The sequence below is a fragment of the Ahaetulla prasina genome, chromosome 1, assembly GCF_028640845.1.
Source record: "Ahaetulla prasina isolate Xishuangbanna chromosome 1, ASM2864084v1, whole genome shotgun sequence".
Lineage (NCBI taxonomy): Eukaryota > Metazoa > Chordata > Lepidosauria > Squamata > Colubridae > Ahaetulla > Ahaetulla prasina.
The window spans coordinates 41,904,669-41,927,784 of record NC_080539.1 but is presented as its reverse complement, the minus strand read 5'-3'; positions in this window follow the sequence as shown (position 1 = coordinate 41,927,784).

The following is a 23,116-nucleotide window of genomic DNA, read 5'->3' as shown; positions in this document are numbered from 1 at the left end:
TTTCAAAATGTTCAGTGTAGAACTTCTTTTCCACCAGTAGATGTTTCTCTTCAATCCACAAGTTTCAAATCAACAATTTAACAAAGTATCCAATTTGTGTATTAAATCCACTTATCTAATATTTCTCTGATTTCTTCTTTCTCGTCTTAATCTTTATATATTCCAAATCCCAAGTTTTACACTCCAATTCAAATCCAATTAAAATATCTTTACGTGGCTTTTTTGTTTTAAGTTTTCCTTTATTCTTCCTTCAAGGTTGAAAATTTTTCTTAAAGTTTATATCCAATCCTTTACTTTTTCTTTTGGGTTTCTTTTTCTTGTAATACTTTTTTTTATTATTATTCAAAAAGTTTTACAGAATATTTTTCCCCACTTTCCCCCACCTCCCTCCCCTCCCTTCACAACCCCTCCCCCACCCGACTTCCCGGAACGAGCACAAGGTATAGTTAAAAATAAAACAAACATATGCTAAAAAATTTTCGTCCCAACTTAATTATACCCCTACAATCATCAATTCCTAACTTCCTCCGAAAACAATCAAAAATAATACATCATAATCATTCAAAAACAGTCTGATAACTCTTAGTCTGATATCTACTTTGAATATAGTCAATATAGTTATCTATACGATAAAATCGCTCAGCTCCGGGACGGTCTGGACCGACATTGGGATGATCCAAGCGAGGGAGAGGAGGCACGTCTTGTCGAGTCTGTTTGGGATGAGTTTGACCCTGTGGCTCCCGAGGACGCGGACAGGTTGTTGGGGAGGCTTCACGCCACTACATGTTTACTGGACCCGTGTCTGTCCTGGCTGGTACTGGCCACTCAGGAGGTGACACGAGGCTGGCTCCAGAGGATTATCAACACTTCTTTGTTGGAAGGGGTTTTCCCTGCCGCCTTGAAAGAGGCGGTGGTGAGACCCCTCCTCAAGAAGCCCTCCCTGGACCCAGCTATTTTGGGTAATTATCGTCCAGTCTCCAACCTTCGCTTCATTGCGAAGGTTGTAGAGAGTGCTGTGGCGCGACAGCTACCCCAATACCTGGATGAAGCTGTCTATCTGGACCCGTTCCAGTCCGGCTTCCGACCCGGATACAGCACGGAGACAGCTTTGGTTGCGTTGGTGGATGATCTCTGGAGGGCCAGGGACAGGGGTTATTCCTCTGCCCTGGTCCTATTAGACCTCTCAGCGGCTTTTGATACCATCGACCATGGTATCCTGCTGCGCCGGTTGGGGGGATTGGGAGTGGGAGGCACCGTGTATCGGTGGTTCTTCTCCTATCTCTCCGACCGGTCACAGACGGTGTTGACAGGGGGGCAGAGGTCGACCGCAAGGTGCCTCACTTGTGGGGTGCTGCAGGGGTCGATCCTCTCGCCCCTCCTGTTCAACATCTATATGAAGCCGTTGGGTGAGATCATCAGTGGCTTCGGGGTGAGATACCAGCTGTACGCTGATGACACCCAGCTGTACTTTTCCACCCCAGGTCACCCCAATGAAGTTGTTGAAGTGCTGTCCCGGTGTTTGGAAGCCGTACGGGTCTGGATGGGGAGAAACAGGCTCAAGCTTAATCCCTCCAAGACGGAGTGGCTGTGGATGCCGGCATCCCGATTCAGTCAGCTGCAGCTGCGGCTGACTGTTGGAGGCGAGTTATTGGCCCCAAAGGATAGGGTGCGCAACTTAGGTGTCCTCCTGGATGAACGGCTGTCGTTTGAAGATCATTTGACGGCCGTCTCCAGGAGGGCCTTCCACCAGGTTCGCCTGGTTCGGCAGTTGCGCCCCTTCCTTGATCGGGATGCCTTATGCACGGTCACTCATGCGCTCGTTACCTCTCGCTTGGATTATTGTAATGCTCTCTACATGGGGCTCCCCCTGAGGTGCACTCGGAGGCTTCAGTTAGTCCAGAATGCAGCTGCGCGGGTGATAGAGGGAGCTTCGCATAGCTCCGTGTAACACCGCCTCTGCAGACTGCACTGGCTACCTGTGGCCCTTCGGTGCACTTTGGTTACGACCTTTAAAGCGCTCCATGGCTTTGGGCCTGGGTACTTACGGGACCGCCTGCTGTTACCACATGCCTCCCACCAACCCGCACGCCTCTCAGAGAGGGACTTCTCAGGGTGCCGTCCGCCAAGCAATGTCGGCTGGCGGCCCCAGGAAGGTCCTTCTCTGTGGGGCTACACTCTGGAACGAGCTTCCCGGCTTACACCAAATACCTGACCTTGGACCTTTCACATGAACTGAAGACATATCTTTTCATTCAGGCTGGCTTAAATTTTATTGATTTTAAATTTTCTACCACTAATTTTAAATGGGGTTTTAGTTTTATATATTTTTAAAGTTTCAGGCCAATTATAATAAGTTTTTTAAATTTGCATTTTAAACTGTATATTGTATTGTTTGTTTTTACTTTGCCTGTACACCGCCCTGAGTCCTTCGGGAGAAGGGCGGTATAAAAATCAAATAAATAAATAAATAAATAAATAAATCCATTTTTTCCATTCCTTTAAGTATCTTTCTTGCGAATTGTCTTTCAAAAGGCTGATATCTTCGCCATCTCAGCCAAATTGGCAACTTTCAATATCCATTCTTCTATTGTAGGTACTTCTTTTTTCTTCCAGTATTGTCCTATTAGTAATTTTGCTGCTGTTATTAGATTTAAAATCAATTTAGTCTCAATTACTGTACAGTCCATTATTACAGTCCGTAATAATTCCCAACAGAAAAAATTGCGGCAGGAACTTTATCTTCTTTTTCAAAACATTTTGTAAAATCCACCAAATTTTTATCCAAAAGGCCTTTATATCCTTACAAGTTGAAGTGCTGTCCCGGTGTTTAGAAGCCGTACGGGTCTGGATGGGGAGAAACAGGCTCAAGCTCAATCCCTCCAAGACGGAGTGGCTGGGGGTGCCGGCATCCCGATTCAGGCAGCTGCAGCTGCGCTGACTGTTGGGAGCGAGTCATTGGCCCGATGGAGAGGTGCGCAACTCAGCGTTCTCCTGGATGAACGGCTGTCTTTTGAAGACCACCTGACGGCCGCTCCAGGAGAGCTTTCCACCAGGTTTGCCTGGTTCGGCAGTTGCGCCTTTCTAGACCGGGATGCCTTGTGCACAGTCACTCATCGCTCGTTACCTCTCGCTTGGATTATTGTAATGCTCTCTACATGGGGCTCCCCTGAGGTGCACTCGGAGGCTTCAGTTAGTCCAGAATGCAGCTGCGGGTGATAGAGGGAGCCCTCGTGGCTCCTGTGTGACACCTATCCTGCGCAGACTGCACTGGCTACCTGTGGCCTTTCGGGTGCACTTTAAGGTTTTGGTTACGACCTTTAAAGCGCTCCATGGCTTAGGGCCTGGGTACTTACGGGACCGCCTGCTGTTACCACATGCCTCCCACCAACCCGTACGCTCTCACAGAGAGGGACTTCTCAGGGTGCCGTCCGCCAAGCAATGTCGGCTGGCGGCCCCCAGGGGAAGGTCCTTCTCTGTGGGGGCTCCCACACTCTGGAACGAGCTTCCCCCGGGCTTACACCAAATACCTGACCTTCGGACCTTTCACCGCGAACTGAAGACATATCTTTTCATTCGCGCGGGGCTGGCTTAAATTTTATTGATTTTAAATTTTCTACCACTAATTTTTAAAATGGGGTTTTAGTTTTATATATTTTTAAAGTTTCAGGCCAATTATAATAAGTTTTTTAAATTTGCATTTTAAACTGTATATTGTATTGTTTGTTTTTACTTTGCCTGTACACCGCCCTGAGTCCTTCGGGAGAAGGGCGGTATAAAAATCAAATAAATAAATAAATAAATAAATAAATCCATTTTTTCCATTCCTTTAAGTATCTTTCTTGCGAATTGTCTTTCAAAAAGGCTGATATCTTCGCCATCTCAGCCAAATTGGCAACTTTCAATATCCATTCTTCTATTGTAGGTACTTCTTTTTTCTTCCAGTATTGTCCTATTAGTAATTTTGCTGCTGTTATTAGATTTAAAATCAATTTAGTCTCAATTACTGTACAGTCCATTATTACAGTCCGTAATAATTCCCAACAGAAAAAATTGCGGCAGGAACTTTATCTTCTTTTTCAAAACATTTTGTAAAATCCACCAAATTTTTATCCAAAAGGCCTTTATATCCTTACAAGTTGAAGTGCTGTCCCGGTGTTTAGAAGCCGTACGGGTCTGGATGGGGAGAAACAGGCTCAAGCTCAATCCCTCCAAGACGGAGTGGCTGTGGATGACGGCATCCCGGTACAGTCAGCTGAGTCCACGGCTGACTGTTGGGAGCGAGTCATTGGCCCCGATGGAGAGGTGCGCAATCATGCCTTCTCCTGGATGAACGGCTGTCTTTTGAAGACCACCTGACGGCCGTCTCCAGGAGAGCTTTCCACCAGGTTCGCCTGGTGCGCCAGTTGCGCCCCTTTCTAGACCGGGATGCCTTGTGCACAGTCACTCACGCCCTCGTGACGTCTCGTCTGGATTACTGCAATGCTCTCTACATGGGGCTCCCCTTGAGGGGCATCCGGAGGCTTCAGTTAGTCCAGAATGCGGCTGCGCGGGTGATAGAGGGAGCCCCTCGTGGCTCCCGTGTGACACCTATCCTGCACAGACTGCACTGGCTACCTGTGGCCTTCCGGGTGCGCTTCAAGGTTTTGGTGACCATCTTTAAAGCGCTCCATGGCATAGGGCCGGGCTACCTACGGGACCGCCTACTGCTACCGAATACCTCTCACCGACCCGTGCGCTCTCACAGAGAGGGACTCCTCAGGGTGCCGTCAGCGAGACAGTGTCGTCTGGCGACACCCAGGGGAAGGGCCTTCTCTGTGGGGGCTCCCACCCTCTGGAACGAACTCCCCCCAGGACTTCGTCAACTTCCGGACCTCCGAACCTTCCGTCGCGAGCTTAAAACACATTTATTCATCTGGGCAGGACTGGATTAGTTTTTAAATCTGTTGGTTTTAATGGGTTTTTATCATTTATTCTAAATTTTTAATCTAGGCCAATTGAATAAGTCTTTTAATTGTATTTTAATAGTATTTATATTGTCATATTATTGTTTATTTTATCTGGCTCTGAACCGCCCTGAGTCCTTCGGGAGAAGGGCGGTATAAAAATTTAAATAATAAATAAATAAATAAATAAGTCCACCAAATGTGAAAATATGTAGCGTCATCACAATTACATCTCCAACATTTTGCTTGCATATCTGGATACATACACGATAATTTCTTAGGATCTAAATACCATCTATAAAACATTTTATAAAAGTTTTCCTCAGATTCTGTGCCTGCGTGAATTTAACATTTCTAACCCAAATTTTTTCCCACGTTTCCAATAATATTGGCTCCGGAAAATTTTGTGCCCACTTTATCATACAGTCATTTACCAAGTCCCTTTCAGAATCTATTTCATGTAACACATTATACAATCTCTTTATATGCTCCTGAGACTGATTTCTAATTTGCTTTACCAAATTTCCCTCGTTCTGCTCTATACCAATTTTCTGATCTTCCTTCCATCTAGCACGTAGTTGCTCATATTGAAACCAAGTATAATTTTTCCCTTCTTCTTTTAGTACGTGCAGAGATTTTAATTGCAAATTACCTCTTTCAGTATACAAAAGATCTTTATATGTAATCATTTCCTGATTCTGTTCTATATTTATATTCTCTATTGTATGTCTGGGACTTGCCCATATAGGAACCTTATAATTTAGTTTATAAGAGTATTTTTTCCAAACACGCAGAAGAGCAGTCCTTAACACATGATTTTTAAAGGCCTTATCCACTTTTTTGTCATAAATTAAATATGCATGCCATCCATATAGCAAGTCATAACCTTCTATATTCAAAATTCTTTCCTCCGTTAAATTAAACCAATCACTTATTGCAGAGAGAGCAGCTGCTTCATAGTATAATTTAAAATTGGGCATTTTTAAACCTCCCCTTTCCCGAGAATCTTGAATTATTTTCATTTTAACCCTAGCTTTTTTACCTTCCCATATAAATTTGTTCATTCCCTTCTGCCATTCCTCAAGATTCTTATCTTTCTTAATTATTGGTATCATCTGAAAGAGGAATAAAAATCTAGGTAAAACATTCATTTTAATAGCAGCTATTCTCCCCAGCAAAGATAATTGCAATTTTTTTCAAACAATCAACTCCTTCTGAACTTTTTGCCATAAAACCTCATAATTATTCTTATACAATTTCACATTTGACTATGTAATATAGACCCCTAAGTATTTAACCTTCTTTACAATTTCAAATCCTGTTATTTCCTCTAGTTTTTCTTTCTGTTGTCTGACCATATTTTTTATTATCACTTTTGTCTTTTTCTGATTTACCTTAAACCCTGAAACCTTCCCATATTGATCAATTATTTCCAACAATGATTTACTAGAATTTATAGGGTTTGTTAAAGTAATCACCAGGTCATCTGCAAAAGCTCTCAGCTTATATTCACGTTGTCTAACTTTAATTCCCTCTATCTCCTTTACTTCTCGTATTTTATCCAATAATGGTTCTAGAATTAAAATAAACAATAATGGTGATAAAGGACATCCCTGTCTTGTTTCTTTCACAATCTTAAAAGGTTCTGTTAAGCTACCATTGGTTATAATCTGTGCTGTTTGCTCTCCATAAATTGCCCTAATTATTCTTGTAAAACCATCTCCAAATTGCATCTTTTCTATTAATTTAAATAAAAAATCCCAATGCAATCGATCAAAAGCTTTCTCTGCATCGAGAAAAATAAATGCTGCTGGAATAAAAATTTTCTTTTCTAAATACTCCAGTAAATTAACAATCTGCCTAACATTATTCCTCATCTGTCTCCCTTTTATAAATCCAGATTGATCATTATGAATTCTTCGCTGCAAAATCAACATTAATCTATTAGCTATTATTTTAACAAAAATCTTATAATCATTATTTAAAAGTGAGATTGGCCTATAGTTCCCAGGTTTAGAACAATCCTGTTCCTCTTTTGGTATCAATGAGATAGATGGGGAACTCATCAAATTTGCAGATGACACCAAGCTGGCAGGAATAGCCAACACTCCAGAAGATAGGCTCAAGTTACAGAAAGATCTTGACAGACTTGAACATTGGGCGCTATCTAACAAAATGAAATTCAATAGTGAAAAAAGTAAGGTTCTACATTTAGGCCAAAAAAACAAAATGCACCAGTACCATTTATGTGGTACCTTGCTCAATAGTAGTACCTGTGAGAGGGATCTTGGAGTCCTAGTGGATAACCATTTAGATATGAGCCAGCAGTGTGCAGCAGCTTATAAAAAAGCCAACACAGTTCTGGGCTGCATAAACAGAGGGCTAGAATCAAGATCACGTGAAGTGTTAGTACCACTTTATAATGCCTTGGTAAGGCCACACTTGGAATATTGCATCCAGTTTTGGTCACCACGATGTAAAAAAGATGTTGAGACTCTAGAAAGAGTGCAGAGAAGAGCAACAAAGATGATTAGAGGACTGGAGGCTAAAACATATGAAGAACGGTTGCAGGAACTGGGTATGTCTAGTTTAATAAAAAGAAGGACTAGGGGAGACATGATAGTTGTGTTCCAATATCTCAGGGTTGCCACAAAGAAGAGGGAGTCGGGCTGTTCTCCAAAGCACCTGAGGGTAGAACAAGAAGCAATGGGTGGAAACTGATCAAAGAAAGAAGCAACTTAGAACTAAGGAGAAATTTCCTGACAGTTAGAATAATTAATCAGTGGAACGACTTGCCTGCAGAAGTTGTGAATGCTCCAACACTGGAAATTTTTAAGAAAATGTTGGATAACCATCTGACTGAGATGGTGTAGGGTTTCCTGCCTGGGCAGGGGGTTGGACTAGAAGGCCTCCAAGGTCCCTTCCAACTCTGTTGTTATGTTATGTTAAATAAAAGAGGTTCTCCATGAGGGGGGAATTCCCCCTCCTAATTGTATCTCATTAAATAATTCCTTAAGTGGACCTAACATCTCATCCTGTAAATTCCTATAATAACTAACTGTAAGCCCATCCGTACCAGGAGTTTTCCCCATTTTTAATTGTTTAATTACCAAAATAATTTCTTCAGAGGTTATAGGCCGATTCAGTTCATCCTTTTGTTCTAAAGTTAAATTTTTAACCTTATATTCCTTCAAATAATTATCAATATCCCTGTTCAATATATTATCTTTAAGATATAAATTTGTATAATATTCTAAAAAAGCTTTTTTAATTTTATCCTGTTGATATCTCTCTTTGCCTTTATATTCTATTTTTTCTATAGTACGTTGTTTTTGTCTTTTCCTTAAGGTGTATGCTAACCACCTACCAGGTCTATTTGCATTACAAAAAGTATTATGTTTGGCATATTGTATATTTGTTGCCACCTGATCAGCCATTATCATATTAAATTGATTCTGTAATAACTTTATTGCATCTTTAAGTTTTTGATCATGCGGGTTATGTATTAATAATTGTTGTTTCTTATAAATTTCCTCTTCTAAATACCTACGCTGTCTTTGTTGCTTATTTCTCTGTCTATTATTAATATATATTAATACACCTCTCATAAAAGCTTTACTGGCGTCCCAAACCATTTCTATCGATGTTTCGTTATTCAAATTATAATCAAAAAATTCTTTCATCTGCTTTTTACATTGATTTACATTATCCTGATATCTAAACAAATTTTCATTTAATCTCCAAGTTCTTCTACCTTCTTTTCCATATTGCAATTCCATCCAAACAGGACTATGATCAGACAAACATCTTGGAAATATCTTAGTTTTCTTCACCCTAAAAAGCAAATCATTAGAAATTAAAATAAAATCAATACGTGAGAAGGATTGATGCCTATCAGAGAAACAAGTATAGTCTCTTTCCTCCAAATTCCGCAGTCTCCATACATCTCTTAACTCAAAATCTTCTATCATGTCAAAAAAGGATTTAGGCAGCTTTGCATGTGCAGGTATCTTCTTAGAAAAAATTCTCTTGTCCTTTCGTGTATCTATTACTCCATTCCAATCTCCCAATATAATACACGATTTATAATCCCATAGAATCAACTTATCATACACCATTCTATAAAATTTTTCTTGTTGCTGATTGGGTGCATATATACCAAACAAAAGGGTCTTTTTAGTTTCTATTGTAAGTTCAATAGCAATATATCTTCTGTGAATATCTGCCTCTATTAACTTGGCTGGTATATCTTTTCTCAAATAAACCACTATGCCATGTTTTTTGTCCAAAGCTGAGGCAACAAAATGTTTACCTAACTTTGAGTTTATTAAGTACTTTTGATCTGATAGTTTAATATGCATTTCTTGTAAGCAAATCACATCATTTCTAAATTGTTTCAAATAATGAAATATTTTTCTTCTCTTCTGAGCTGAATTCAAACCATTAACATTCCAGGTCAAGATTTTATTTGCCATTACTGGCCTGCTGAAGCTTTTGAGCGATCAGCTGAAGATCGTCCTCCCGTAACTTCGGCCATGCTCCTCCCACCGCTTCTGTAGCAGAATCCTGAACTTTACTTTGAGTTTGTTGCTCTTTTTCTTTACGCTTAAGGGCTCCCCTCGTCAGTCTTTGTTCTTGTGGTTGTTCCTCAGATGGTAACATCACTGGAATCACCTCAGCTTCCACACCCATTTGAGTCTCTTGAATTCTTTTTTCTATTATTTCTACTTCAAGTTTCAGCACGGTAGAAAGAAAATCTTTGGCCTTAAGCACTGTATCAATATGATATCTCCTTCCTTGATAATACACTGTCAAACCAACTGGAACCTCCCATCTAAATTGAATCTGGTATTTCTTAAGTTCTTGTGTAAAAAATGTAAAGTCCTTTCTATCCCTTAACATCTTGGGAGGAATCTCTTTCAAAACCTTCAGCTCCTGTTCTCCTATTTTCAAGTTTTTCTGAAATGCAACTTGCAAAATTTGATTTCTCACTGTTCTTTTCAAAAAATAAACCACAATGTCTCTAGGAAGTTTCTTCTGCCTAGCAATCCAGGAATTAACTCTATAAATTTTGTCAATTTGATAAGCAACCTCTTGTGGATCAAGTTCAATAAGTTCAGCCAGAGCTTCTGATAAAAAAATTTTTAAATCTTCCCCTTTCTCCTCATTCAAGCCCCTAATTCTCAGAGCTCCTTCCATCATTCTATACTGCATCACCACCACTTGATCTTCATTTTTGTCCAATTTGATTTGCATTCCCCCCATTCTATTTTCTATTTGCTGATTTGACTGAGCAATTTCTTGCACCTCCTCCTCCACCACCTCCAGTCTTTTTGCCAAACCTTGGAAAGCCATCAAAATATCTTCTCTTATTTTTTTATTATTCTCTTTTATTTCTTCTCTTATTTTCTCATTATTATCCATCATCTCCTTAAACCTTTCTTCAAACACTTTCCCTTGCTCTTTAATCAAATCTTCTAAAGCTGGTTCAGAACCCCTTCTACCCCCAGTCTTAGGTGGTTTAGTAGCCATTTCAGTTTTTAAAATTCACAAAATATAAGTCTAGAAACTTCTCTTTTCCCCTTTAAGTATAGGAGAGCTCACTTCATTAAAATCCACACATAACGTTTCTTAGCTTCTTAGTTACACAGCCTGTTTACAATTCCATTCTTCACTTTCACTTCCTTTCAGGCGCCATCTTAAACAGTCAGTTAAAACAAAGAAAAAAAAGTTTCTCTTTTTAAAAGGGTAGAAGTCAGGAAATCAAAAATACTTGCAATCCAGTAGTTATTCACTCGTGCTTATTCCGTCTGCTTATAGAAATCCATAAAGATAAGACAATTAGCAGAGATGGACACTTTCTTCTTTTCCTGCTTTTGCAGGTGCGCACTGAAGGTCGGAGCTTGGCAGGGTTATTTATAGCACTCGACCCTCAGGGCTCTGCTTAATAAAAAAACAAAGCCCCTGGGGAGGTCTACCACTCCCCCGCAGCTCTTATCTCACCCTTTCATCCAGGGAGAGAGATTAAAGCCGGCTTTTTCCTGGCTTTTATGATGTTCAGTATGGAGCCCCTTAATTAGGAACTCAGCGAAGAAGGTGGTGCCACCGGAAGTTCTCCCTGAGTATTTCATATAAGTATTTCTTGTAATACTTATAAGCTCTCCAAATCCAATTTCCAAATCCAAATATCAAACTCCATTTTGGGTTTTAGTGCTTTTACTTCTGCTTTGTTCTTCTCCCTCCATTCACATTCCCCAGCGCTAATTAGCTGCTATTTCCACACTGGGATTCTTTTCAAAGATTTCAAATTGTTTTTTTATAACAGTGGTGAAATGCTCTCGGATCGGACTGGCTCGTGCGATCCGGTAGCGATGGCGGCTGCTGGTTCGGAGGACCGGTAGCAAAAATCCCTGGCCCTGCCCCTCCTGCCTCTGCTGAGCTGCACCATCTGCAGAGGGTTTTTTTTTTTTTTTAACTTTTAAAAGCTGGTTTTGTTTCAGCCAAAACATGCCTTTAAAAGTAAAAAAAAGCCTTTGAGGATCCCGCCCCTCAGCTGAGATCAGCAGAGACTTTAAACTTAAAAAAAAAAACACAAAGTCTCCTCTGGAGATCTCACCTGAGTTCCTCATCAGCAGAACCTTACTTGTACTCTTACTTGTAGAAAACTGGCTTTGCTGGCTGAGGAACTCTGGGATTTGAAGTCCACAATAAAATAAAATAAAATAAAATAATAAAATAAAATATTTGTGCAGCTTTCTGAGATTTGGTGTGTTTCTGTAGTGTTTCACTCTAACTACACAAACACACAAAATCTCAGAAAGCTGTATGTGGCATTTTGTGTGTGTGTGTGTGTGAGAGAGAGAGTGTGTGTGTGTGTGTCAGTTGTGTGTGTGTAAAGTGTGAAAGTTGGTTTTTGAGCTTTTTGTGGCTGTGTGAAGTGTGAAGTGCAGCTGCTTTTACATTGTGTGTGAGTCAGTTGTGTTGTGTGTGTGTAAAGTGTGAAAGTTGATTTTTGGTACCTCTTATTGTTTTTTATACTTTGTTAATTATTTTTATTATTTATTGTTATTGGCCATGCCCACCCAGTCATCTGACCACCAAGCCATGCCCACCAATTAAGCCACACCCACAGAACCGGTAGGGAAAATTTTTAGATTTCACCCCTGCTTTATAACCTGTAAATTGGCCAATCATTCACCCGGTACTAATACTCCGTCCAAAACCTCGTTCCTGCACAATTCTTAGTCCGGTTGCCCCAGCTTCATAACGGTTGCAATGGCCACCACCCCTGCCATCAGATCAAAGAGTTTTCTCTGACTTCCCGAGGAACTTGCCTGTTCGTCCAAGATGCCTCTCCTTCTTCACTGTCCCTACAAGATGGTTCCAGTCCAAAGACCCCCCGACAGTGGTTTGTCTGACTGGATTTTTTCCAGGCTCGTCAGAGCTCACTACTTTCCAGTCAGTATTGCCACAACACTTCTGGTTCACACTACTTTTAGAACAAGGTTTTCAAGATGCTGTGCAAAGCCTACTGTGGCTATCAAGTCAATGGAATTTGTACCCTTCTGTTTTAAACTAAGAACATGTTAAGCCTATCCTTACATGTTATAGTGATCCTCTGTATAAGATTACCAATGCATGAACTATAGTCATCAGAATATCCTCTTCCATAAAAAAAGGCATAATTGTTCAACTAAAGTAGTTGGTGCTTCTTGCTAGAATGGTTTTCCCAAAATACATAGCTATACTTTCTAAGGGAGTGTTCCACATTCCAAAAAAGCAAACTCCCCAGTTCTTATATGCAGGGTAAGAATTTAAGAAGAGTCCAGAAGAATATGTTTAACTAGACCTGCCAATAGTACCTTTGGAAATTTCACTTGCGTGGTTTAGAGACTGATTGTCCCCTTCTGAAAGTCTTTCAATATTCACCTTCTTAAATTGTTCTCTCAGTGACCTGTCAGGGTTGTTCACCAAACTGTAAAGATATAGATGGGATCAGGAGAAGAATTAAAATGAAAGTAATTTCATTTTTAATTTTAATTAATTTAATGCGGCTGAAATGGTGGCACTGGAAATCCCTCCCAAGGAAATTTCTACATCCTCTGGTTATACAACCTTTTTCTGAGACAGTGTTATTCAACTTTGACAACTTTAAGATATGTAGACGAACTCCCAGAATTCTCCACACAGCCATACTGACTAGGAATTCTGGGAGTTGAAATCTACACATCTTAAAGTTGCCATGGTTAAGGAGCAGTGCTGGGTTTCTACCGGTTCACCCCGTTTTGGGAGAACCGGTAGCGGCAGTGCTAGAAGGCTCTGCCCACCCGCCCAGACATTATAAAAAATGCTCTGCACATATGCAGAAGTGCCATGCACTACTGATAATGAACTGGTAGTACCAGGATTTGAACCCCACTCCTGTTAAGGAACATTGCTCTAAATGTGTGGGTTCTGATGATGCAAATTTCTACTTCTATTATATAATCTTTCTATGTACAGCTGTAAGTGTACACAATTCCATTCATGTTGGCTCTTGACTATGCGATAGTGTCAAATGAGATAGCTGTGTATAGTCCCATCTTTTTCTATTTGTTCAATCAAGAGTAATTCTCATGAATGAAGGCAAATATATGTGTCCCAGGATAATGCTGCAGGATCCAATTTTGGTTGATCACTGGCACCAGAGGTTTAGTCTTCTGAGCTTTCAGACTTGTGACACACATTCTTGTGAGAGAGATGTTCCCTGAGGATGGGTTGCAGTACAAGTCCAAAAGCTGAGAAGACTAAACATCTGGTCCTGGTGACCACCCAAGATTGATACTGCAAAAGTAATTCTGCAGACAAGTGAGTGCTCAGGGAAGAACAATGCAAACTATCTATTATTCTTGTATCCATATTTATGATATTCCTAAATGTATAACACAGAAGACTGGACTGTATAGACTCTTTTGTCCTGATTCAGCAAGTTGTAAGTATTTAATAGAGCAGAGCTCAAATCAAGATATAAAAGTGTCCTTTAAAAGTTGAAGTTCATTGAAGAGTGAAAATCACTGAACTAGAGAGCAATTCCACAGCTTACTTAGCACATTAGTTAATCCAAGGACTGGAGATGTGAGTCATTAACCAAATTCATTAAACGGTGTGAAGAATCAAGTACATTTTAAACCAGAGATTAAGATTTGCCTCTTCTGCTGGAACAGACAGTAAGGTAAACAAATATTTACTTCCATGTCTGTGTATAAGTAAATGCCACTTCCAGGTTTCACATTCACTCTAGATGGCTAGATATCTTATGTTCACATCAAAAGTAGGTAAAAAATACAAATAATGTATACAAATGGATTTTGGATCTCATTCTGTGCTTAAAATTCCCAGGAAATTTGATTTAAGTGCACGTGTGTTTTCCTTGTACAGATAATAACTCCAGGCAACTGAAGCTGACGTAGTCCATTAAAATGCATGTCAATATGTTCTTTAGCCTTAGGGCTAAGTTCTCACTAACTAGTAGAAAAGTCTCTGAGCTTTACTACTTCAGAGGAAGCTTATGTGAATGAATAGTTTCCACATACGTTTTCTCTATGTTTCACTCGCACATTTCCTTTAAATTGAAAAATTACTATGCAAGAAAAGGATAGAACAGAATCTCAGGACACTATTTTTCTGCCATGATGAAAAGGTTCAATATATTTCCTAATACTTATGTAAATTGAGTTTATTTCTAAACAATGTTCTTATCTTGTACCATCAGAGGAAAAATTCTATGTCCCCATATTTTTTATTTATTAAATTTATATACCATCCTTTTCACTCATATTTATAGTGCCCATTTTCAGTAGCCAGTCTGACAGCATCAACTACGTCAGTTAAAAATATTTTCTATCTCGAATCCCATGCTTTCACCAATCAGAATTTTTAAATCAAATGTTGGGAAACCATATCTCAAGAATGCTAGGTAATTTCATTAATTAGAAATAATATCAGGTATATTTTGTTGCTCTTTCATTCATGTTATTTCTCCGTAGTCTTTCAGAACTTTGTCAACTTGTTTAAAGCAGCCTGACCAATTATTCAAATGGTCAACTCAGGTAATGAGACCAGTGATGAACAATCTAAAAGGCACTATTCTGCTTGTAAGTCCCAAGGAGATTTCAAACATCTACCATGGTACTGCTAATGCCAACCTTAAATATTTCTTCCCTATACAGGCCCTGTAGACATTCTTGGAAAAACAAAAGGTCAGTAGTTATAGGTCAGAGTACATCTGAAGGCTTAGGGCAAGGACTGGGAGCCCTTTTGTTTTGTGACACATGAATATTTAGTGACAGCTGATAAATAAAGTATAAGTAAGTTGGAGAAATTAGCCTGATAGAGCATCTATACCAGTTTACCCCCAGGTCGATGGATATATTATTTTTGCCTAGGTTGAGAATTACCAGATTTTGCACATGAAATCGTAATATTTGCAAAAATCTACAAAATTGTTAATGTTATTAATGTTACAATTTTTCAAAACTGTGTGTAAACTGCATTGTTTGATGATTGGAAGAATACCATTATAATTCATTGTACAAAGGGAAAGATAGCAAAAATGAATGCCAAAGGTACAGAAGAATTGTTTTTTTAATGTGACTATGAGGTTCTTCGGCAGAATTTTAATAGAAAGGATACGAAAAGTAACTGTGAGAAAAAATTGAGAAGGACACTGCATAATGATGTCGAATAAGATGTACTCAGACCAGGTTTTTCCCATTCAGAAAGGTTATGAATAAATATATGAATGAAAGTGTGTTGTATGTTTATTGGTTTATGAAAATAAATGATAAATTGAATAGGCTTGAATGTGGAAAATCTTGGGTGAATATGGATTTAAAGTTTGATTGTTGAATGTGATAGATGTAATATTTAATGTGTACGTATTTATTTATTTAGTTTCTTTTTAATGAATTTTTTTATACCACTTTAATCTTGACCAACCTAATCAATTTATAATCTTGATGGACTGTAAATTGATGGACGCAAAGCATAAATGAAAATAAATAGAATGCTTACTAAGTGGTTTAACACTGAGCAGCAAGTAAGACAAAAATGTGTAATACACCCTCAGCTTTTTATTATGTTTTTGTATCAATGTATATAAATTGCTTATGAAGAAAGGTGAATATATACATATTTTTATAGGTAGTTGATATAGTGTTGCTTGATTAGATCTCCAACTTTTGACAAGACTTGCCTCTTCTGCCAACCTTATTTTTGCTTCTGTATTTTCTTGTCTGGCATAGGAAGTCAACGGTGGTTTACTTTTCCTTTCTTTCTGTGTTTTGATTCACACTAACATCTCTATTACTATTGTGACGCTGGTGGAAATAAAATGAGAATATTCTTGCTTTCAGTTTATCATAAATATACATTATCTGCTTTAAGATTCATAAATACACTTGAGCAGCAAAAACCTATCTGATAAATATTTCTAAATTGCTTTGTTATCAGTAAAAACTAGGTGTTATGTTATCTGTCACTTCCACACTCGGGAGCTGACTGTTAGCTGTAAGGGTGCAAGACTGATCATTGTCTTAACTGTTATAGGAAAAGAGCACAATCAGAGCTCGGCCTTTGCTGCCATGGCAACTGTCTAATAATTTTCTGGTTACCATTTATGTGATAAACAAGCTCAGAAATCACTGTTGACTCACATCACACAGAGGTGGGAGAGAGGAAAATAAACCCCCATATGCTTTCTGCTGAACTTTTCTAAACTAAACTCCCTTTGCACAGCTTATAAGTTTCTGATTTCCCATTAAGAAAAGTTCAATCTTCTTCCAGAAGTAATACAATTAAACTATTCTTTTCCTCTTCCAGTTACTACAACAATCATAATTCACTTTAATATGCACAAACTGGAGGGGGAAATATGATCTCCAAGGTCTGTTGCCATGCACAATTAATTAAGAATGCATTTATAACATTTAAAGATTCCAAACTTTCCAATATGAACAACCTGGAAAATGCTGTAACTCTTTCCACCGGATACTGATGGATAACATGCACAACAGTGTGATCTCCTGAAGAGCTGCAAAATTTCTTATACCTGCCATAGTTTTATGCATCATAAAAATCTCTTTTTTTTTTTTAGAAATACACAACACATACTGTTCATGTTTTACATCTTTTTGTCATGTGACTGATTGATAGTTAACTGAGGTGAGGGGAAGCCCCATATAATAATCTGGCATTGCCATCCAATTTATTGATTCTAGTCATTGTTTCATTTGGGAGTGTAATGTATTTGAATTTTAGGAGGGAAATTTGGGCGGGAAAATGCACGTTGTTGATTGGCTGATGCCTCAGCCAAAATACTATTTAAAGAGGGGTTTTTGCCTGTTGGCTTTTGCTGGGATCACAATAAACCAAAGAGCTGTTGTCACTTGTATCGTCTCCTGCCTCTACATTGCCCGAACCTAACATTGATGACGAAGGTGGGATTTTGAAGGCAGTGAGACTAGGAAAAGAGCTGAAGGAGCAACCTAGTTTCAAACCCAGCCAGTATCAAGAGCGGATACATAGCGATGTCTAGCTATACGCCGCCAGCGCCATTCGGCCCAGCCAAGGAGAAATGGGGGTCGTACATGGCTCGTTTCGAGTGTTTCCTCGAAGCTAACAAACTGCAAGGAATATCGGATAATCGGAAGTGCGCTTACTTCCTGAGCCACTGTGGGCCAGAAGTCTTCGATACCACCGAATCGCTGTCGGAACCAACGCCTGTACAGTCGGTGCCATGGCAAACGCTACAGACGACGCTACGAGCACACTACGCGCCGGTGCCATCGAAGTTTGTACAACGGTTCGAGTTAAGGCAAAGAGTTCAGCGAGAGGGCGAATCGATAAGCGTGTACATGGCCGCATTAAGGAAAGCCGCAACCCACTGTGAGTATAGAGACTTGGAGGACACTTTATTAGAACAACTCATTTGTGGGGTCAGGGACATCCGACTACAGAGGCGGCTGCTGTCGAAAAGCAACCTATCCCTGGCGATAGCCCTGGATGAGGCCAGGGCACATGAGATGTCCACCAAAGTGGCGGAAACCTTACAAAAGCCGAACACGCCGAATGCCGTGGCGAAAGCAATGCCAGTCCACAGCGAAGAAATCCAGGCCGAATCGGACGGTGAAGAAGAGGAAGAGGTTTTCCACACCAGGAGGCCAGAGAGAGGCGACCGGGATGAGTGCGTGAGTTGTGGAGGCCAACACCAACGACAGAATTGCAGGTTCAAAGATGCAATTTGTCGGCGGTGTGAAAAGAAAGGACACATAGCTCAGGCCTGCCGAGCTCCACAACCTTCCCGCCCAAAATTCAAATTGGCCAATCAACAGGGCGCCGGATCCACGAAGCGGCCAGGGATTGGTCAGTTTAAAAAAGGCGCGAAGTTGAATCAGACCACTGTGCGAGTGGGCCACGCATCGACACGGCTAGAAAAGAAAATATTCACCAAGACATATATCGAAGGAGTGCAGTGTAAAATGGAGGTGGATACCGGCTCATCAATCACGATTATGTCTTGGGACACTATCGCAAGGGACCTACCAGATGTCGCGAAATGCCAGCTGCAACCCCAAAAGCTGAGAGTGCAAGACTACCAGGGGAACCAAATCCCTGTTCGAGGAGTCACGTCCGTCAGAGTGAAATATGGACAATCCAAGAAAACCCTGCTGATCACCATCGTAGATGGAAACCTGCCCAGTTTGCTAGGTCTGGACTGGTTCCGCGCCTTGGGCATGGGAATAACCGAAGCGGAGTCAAACTGAAGGATGAGCTGTTGAGAGAATTCGAGGATGTTTTCCAAGACAGCCTGGGCAAATATGTGGGGACCTCCATTTCATTCAATTTGGACCCCCAGGTGGCTCCCATTAGATTAAAAGCTAGGAGGGTCCCATTCGCCCTCAAACCCAAGATAGACAGGGAACTAGACAAATTAGTAAGCCAGGGAATACTAGTCCCCGTCAACCATGCAAGATGGGAGACACCAATAGTGACCCCAGTCAAACCGGACGGATCAGTCCGGATTTGTGCTGACTATAAGGCAACACTTAACAAAGCATTGCAAAAGAGTGCTTACCCCGTTCCCGTAGTGCAACATTTGTTGCACTCGTTAGGGCAGGGAAAGGTCTTTGCCAAACTCAATCTGGCTCAAACCTACCAACAATTACCGGTTGACAACAGAATGGCTGAAGCGCAGACGATTGTCACACATCGGGGCGCTTTTAAATGCACTCGACTTCAGTTCGGAGTTAATGTAGCCCCCGGGTTATTCCAAAACCTAATGGAACGACTCCTACAAGGTCTACCAGGAGTAGATCCATATTTCGACGATGTACTGGTATCAGCAGAAAACTTGGAAGAATTAGGGGTCAAATTGCGGAAGGTCTTGGGCATTTTCAGGTCTGCGGGGCTTAGGGTGAAACTCAACAAATGCCAGATAGGAGTTGAATCTGTAGAATTCTTGGGTTACCGGATAGATAAGGAAGGCATGCACCCAACTGAGAGCAAAGTGCGAGCCATTAGAAGGGCTCCAACCCCAAAAAACAAAACAGAATTACAAGCATTTTTGGGGCTTGTAAACTTCTATGCGGTATTTTTAAAAAATAAGGCAACGGTAGCCGAACTGCTACATAAACTGCTAGCAAAAAAAGCTGTTTGGACTTGGGGCAGGGTTGAGGCTAAGGCATTTGAAGGCGTTAAGAATCTCTTATCCAGCGATAGCCTTCTAATTCAGTACAATGGGACGTTGCCACTAGTACTACTTTGTGATGCATCACCCTACGGGGTAGGGGCTGTCCTCAGCCACAGGTTACCGAACGGTTCAGAAGCCCCTATCGCATATTTTTCCCACACGATGTCTGCAGCGGAAAGGAACTATAGCCAACTGGACCGAGAAGCCCTGGCTATAGTTTCTGGGGTTAAAAAATTCCACGAGTACCTGTTTGGGCGGCAATTTGAAATAGTCACAGACCACAGACCTTTTTGGGACTCTTGGCGGGGGACCATCCAACACCGGTTGCATTATCACCCAGGCTGACCCGTTGGACTATTTTCCTGGCAGCATATTCGTACAAACTGTCTCACTGACCGGGCAAGGACTTGGGACATGCGGACGCTTTAAGTAGATGCCCATTGCCAGAGACTATTGAAGACCCGACCCCAGGGACGCCCGTCTTGTTAATTGACTTTTTGGGCTCTGGCCCAGTCACATCTACGGAAGTGACTAGGGCATCTTACGGAGACATTGTAGTAAGAACTGTGATCGGTTGGGTGCAGAGGGGATGGCCCGCTGCACCGGGGGATCATTTCAAAGAGTTTACAAAAAAGCATTCGGAACTGTCGGTACAAGGGGGTTGTCTGTTATGGGGGGATAGAGTGGTTATTCCAGACAAATTACGAGGGCATGTGTTGGAACTATTGCATGTGGGCCACCCGGGGATTGTGAGGATGTAAAGCCTAGTGAGAAGTTACGTGTGGTGGCCACAAATGGATAAAGACATTAGCGACCGGGTAGGGAAATGCCAAGAATGTCAAGAATCAAGGCCACTACCCCCAACAGCCCCCATAAGGGATTGGGAGAAACCCCAGGGTCCTTGGTCCAGGATCCACATAGACCTTCTTAATTGTGGTAGATGCCTACTCGAAGTGGTTAGAAATTTTACTCATGAAAACCACAACAGCGGAAGCTGTAATCACAGTCTTGAGGCATCTATTTGTGACACACGGGTTGCCCGACACTCTAGTGTCCGATAACGGCCCACAGTTCACGGCCACCCAGTTTGAGGGGTACTTGGCAGAAGAGGGCTCCGACATGTCCTATCAGCACCTTTCCACCTGGCGACGAACGGACTTGCAGAACGTTTCGTACGCAGTGCCAAGGAAGCGCTATCTAGAATTAGCCCAGGAGATTGGCAATCCAAAATTGATACCTTCCTGGCAGTCCAACACAGAACTCCCTGTGTGACCACCGGCCGCAGCCCATCGGAGTTATTAATGGGTAGAAGACTCCGGTGCCCCCTAGATCGGTTAAATCCAACATACTCCCCTGATGGGTACCAAAGCACAAAGGGAAGAACCAGAACAATGACAACAGGTGACCCGGTATGGGCACATAACTATAGTGAGGGCCCAGCGTGGTTAAAGGGAACAATTGTAGGAGTGACGGGCCCAAAGTCATACATAGTGGACATGGGGGACGGCCGAGTGTGGAGACGCCACATAGATCAATTATGAAAAAGAATACAAAACAATCCAGAAACCAAACAGCCAGACCCTGACTACCCAATATTCAAACCAACAGCTAACTCAACCCCAAGGCGATCGGAGGACTTAGCTGAGTCTGAAGAAGTCCAGCGATGCCAACCGGCTCCTCCAGAGGACAGCAGGGACGACTCTGACAATAATCCAGGGCCAGATGACCCAGAGGAGGAGCTGGGAGGAACAAACAGTCCCTCCGACCAGCTCGACTCACTCCCAGGGAATGAATTGTGCAGGTCAGAAAGAGTTAGGAGATGCCCTGTCTACCTGCGTGACTACGTGGAAAAATAACATGCAAATGTTATGCAAAAAACTATGTAAATATGGTAAAATGTGTTCCGGGAGGGGAGGAGTGTAATGTATTTGAATTTTAGGAGGGAAATTTGGGTGGGAAAATGCACGTTGTTGATTGGTTGATGCCTCAGCCAAAATACTATTTAAAGAGGGGTTTTTGCCTGTTGGCTTTTGCTGGGATCACAATAAACCAAAGAGCTGTTGTCACTTGTATCGTCTCCTGCCTCTACATTGCCCGAACCTAACAGGGAGTTCCCCAAATCTTTATAAATAGATAATTAAAATGGTAAAATTGCTCAGCAAGGCTAAGTATGAAGTAATATACATTAGCAGGGTGGGGGGAGAATTATTAAGTTAATAATTAAGTCAAATTGTTGTCATGAGCTAGGGCCTCTGGTGAGTACCCATTCATGCAGGTAAGTCCCCTCATTTGTTGTTACCTGTAAAGTCATATCTGACCCATCGCGACCCCATGGACAACGTTCCTCCAGGCCTTTCTGTCCTCTGCTATCCCTCGGAGTCCATTTAAGCTCACATCAACTGCTTCATCGACTCCATTCAACCACCTCATTCTCTGTCATCCCATTCTTCTTTTGCCATCAGTCGTTCCCAGCATTAGGCTCTTTTCCAGTGAGTCCTTCCTTCTCATTTGGTGGCCAAAGTATTTGAAAGTCCCCTCATTACTATAAACCAAGTGCATTAGGTATGTTTCTTAGAGGTACATTTTGTTTGTTTGATCAAACCAAGTTTGGTTGGTCAAAAACCTGGATGGGGCTTGACCTTGATGCAGTTCAAAGGCTGAGCTTGACTGAGTCCTAAGAGTGATTAATGTTCTCATAGGTTGAATGTCTCTCTCTGCTCAAAGAAAAGCTATGATAGGGTCTTTTGGAACTGCCTAGATAGATTTTAAAATTTTGTTTTGAAATAATTCAGGAAGAAATGCTGAAGAAATATCTATAATTTCACCCTTAAATAAAAAAGGGGCAAACTTCATTTTAAGAAGATGATGTGCTTATGGAATTAAACCACCAGAAGCAGAGTATCACTACTTCAATAGTACATTTAAATGCACAGATGTCAGAGGGTCAGCCTGATGATGTAAATACTGTAAGAGACTGAGTATCAGGAGACAGTTATTTGTTCAACAGAGTGCCCGCTTTCCACTTAAGTCTTGGAAGATTCTGGTTAAAAAAACCTGTAATTTTTGTGTTGTTTTTTTTTAAAAAATTAATAATCTGGGAAGTTTTTGAGGAGTATTGATCTAAACAAGACAGCAATCTATGCAGGCCAACGAACATAATAGAAAGGAAGATTTGATTATCACTGTAGAGGTGAGCAGACATTTATCTATCTGCAATTTTGGCTGGGAAGAACTTGGTGTCCTTGAAGACAGAGATAATATCATTGATACAGAGATTGAATAAGACTAGAGGTAGAAGTCAATCCTATTTAACATCCTTAGTTAAATAATGGAGTCATTTAAAAGGCCCGTTAAAAAATAACTTGAATGAAGGAATTTGAGTGAAGTCTCATTACCAATTTGAACAACCCGGTATCAAATCCTAGTGTTTTGAGTTTGTTTCAGT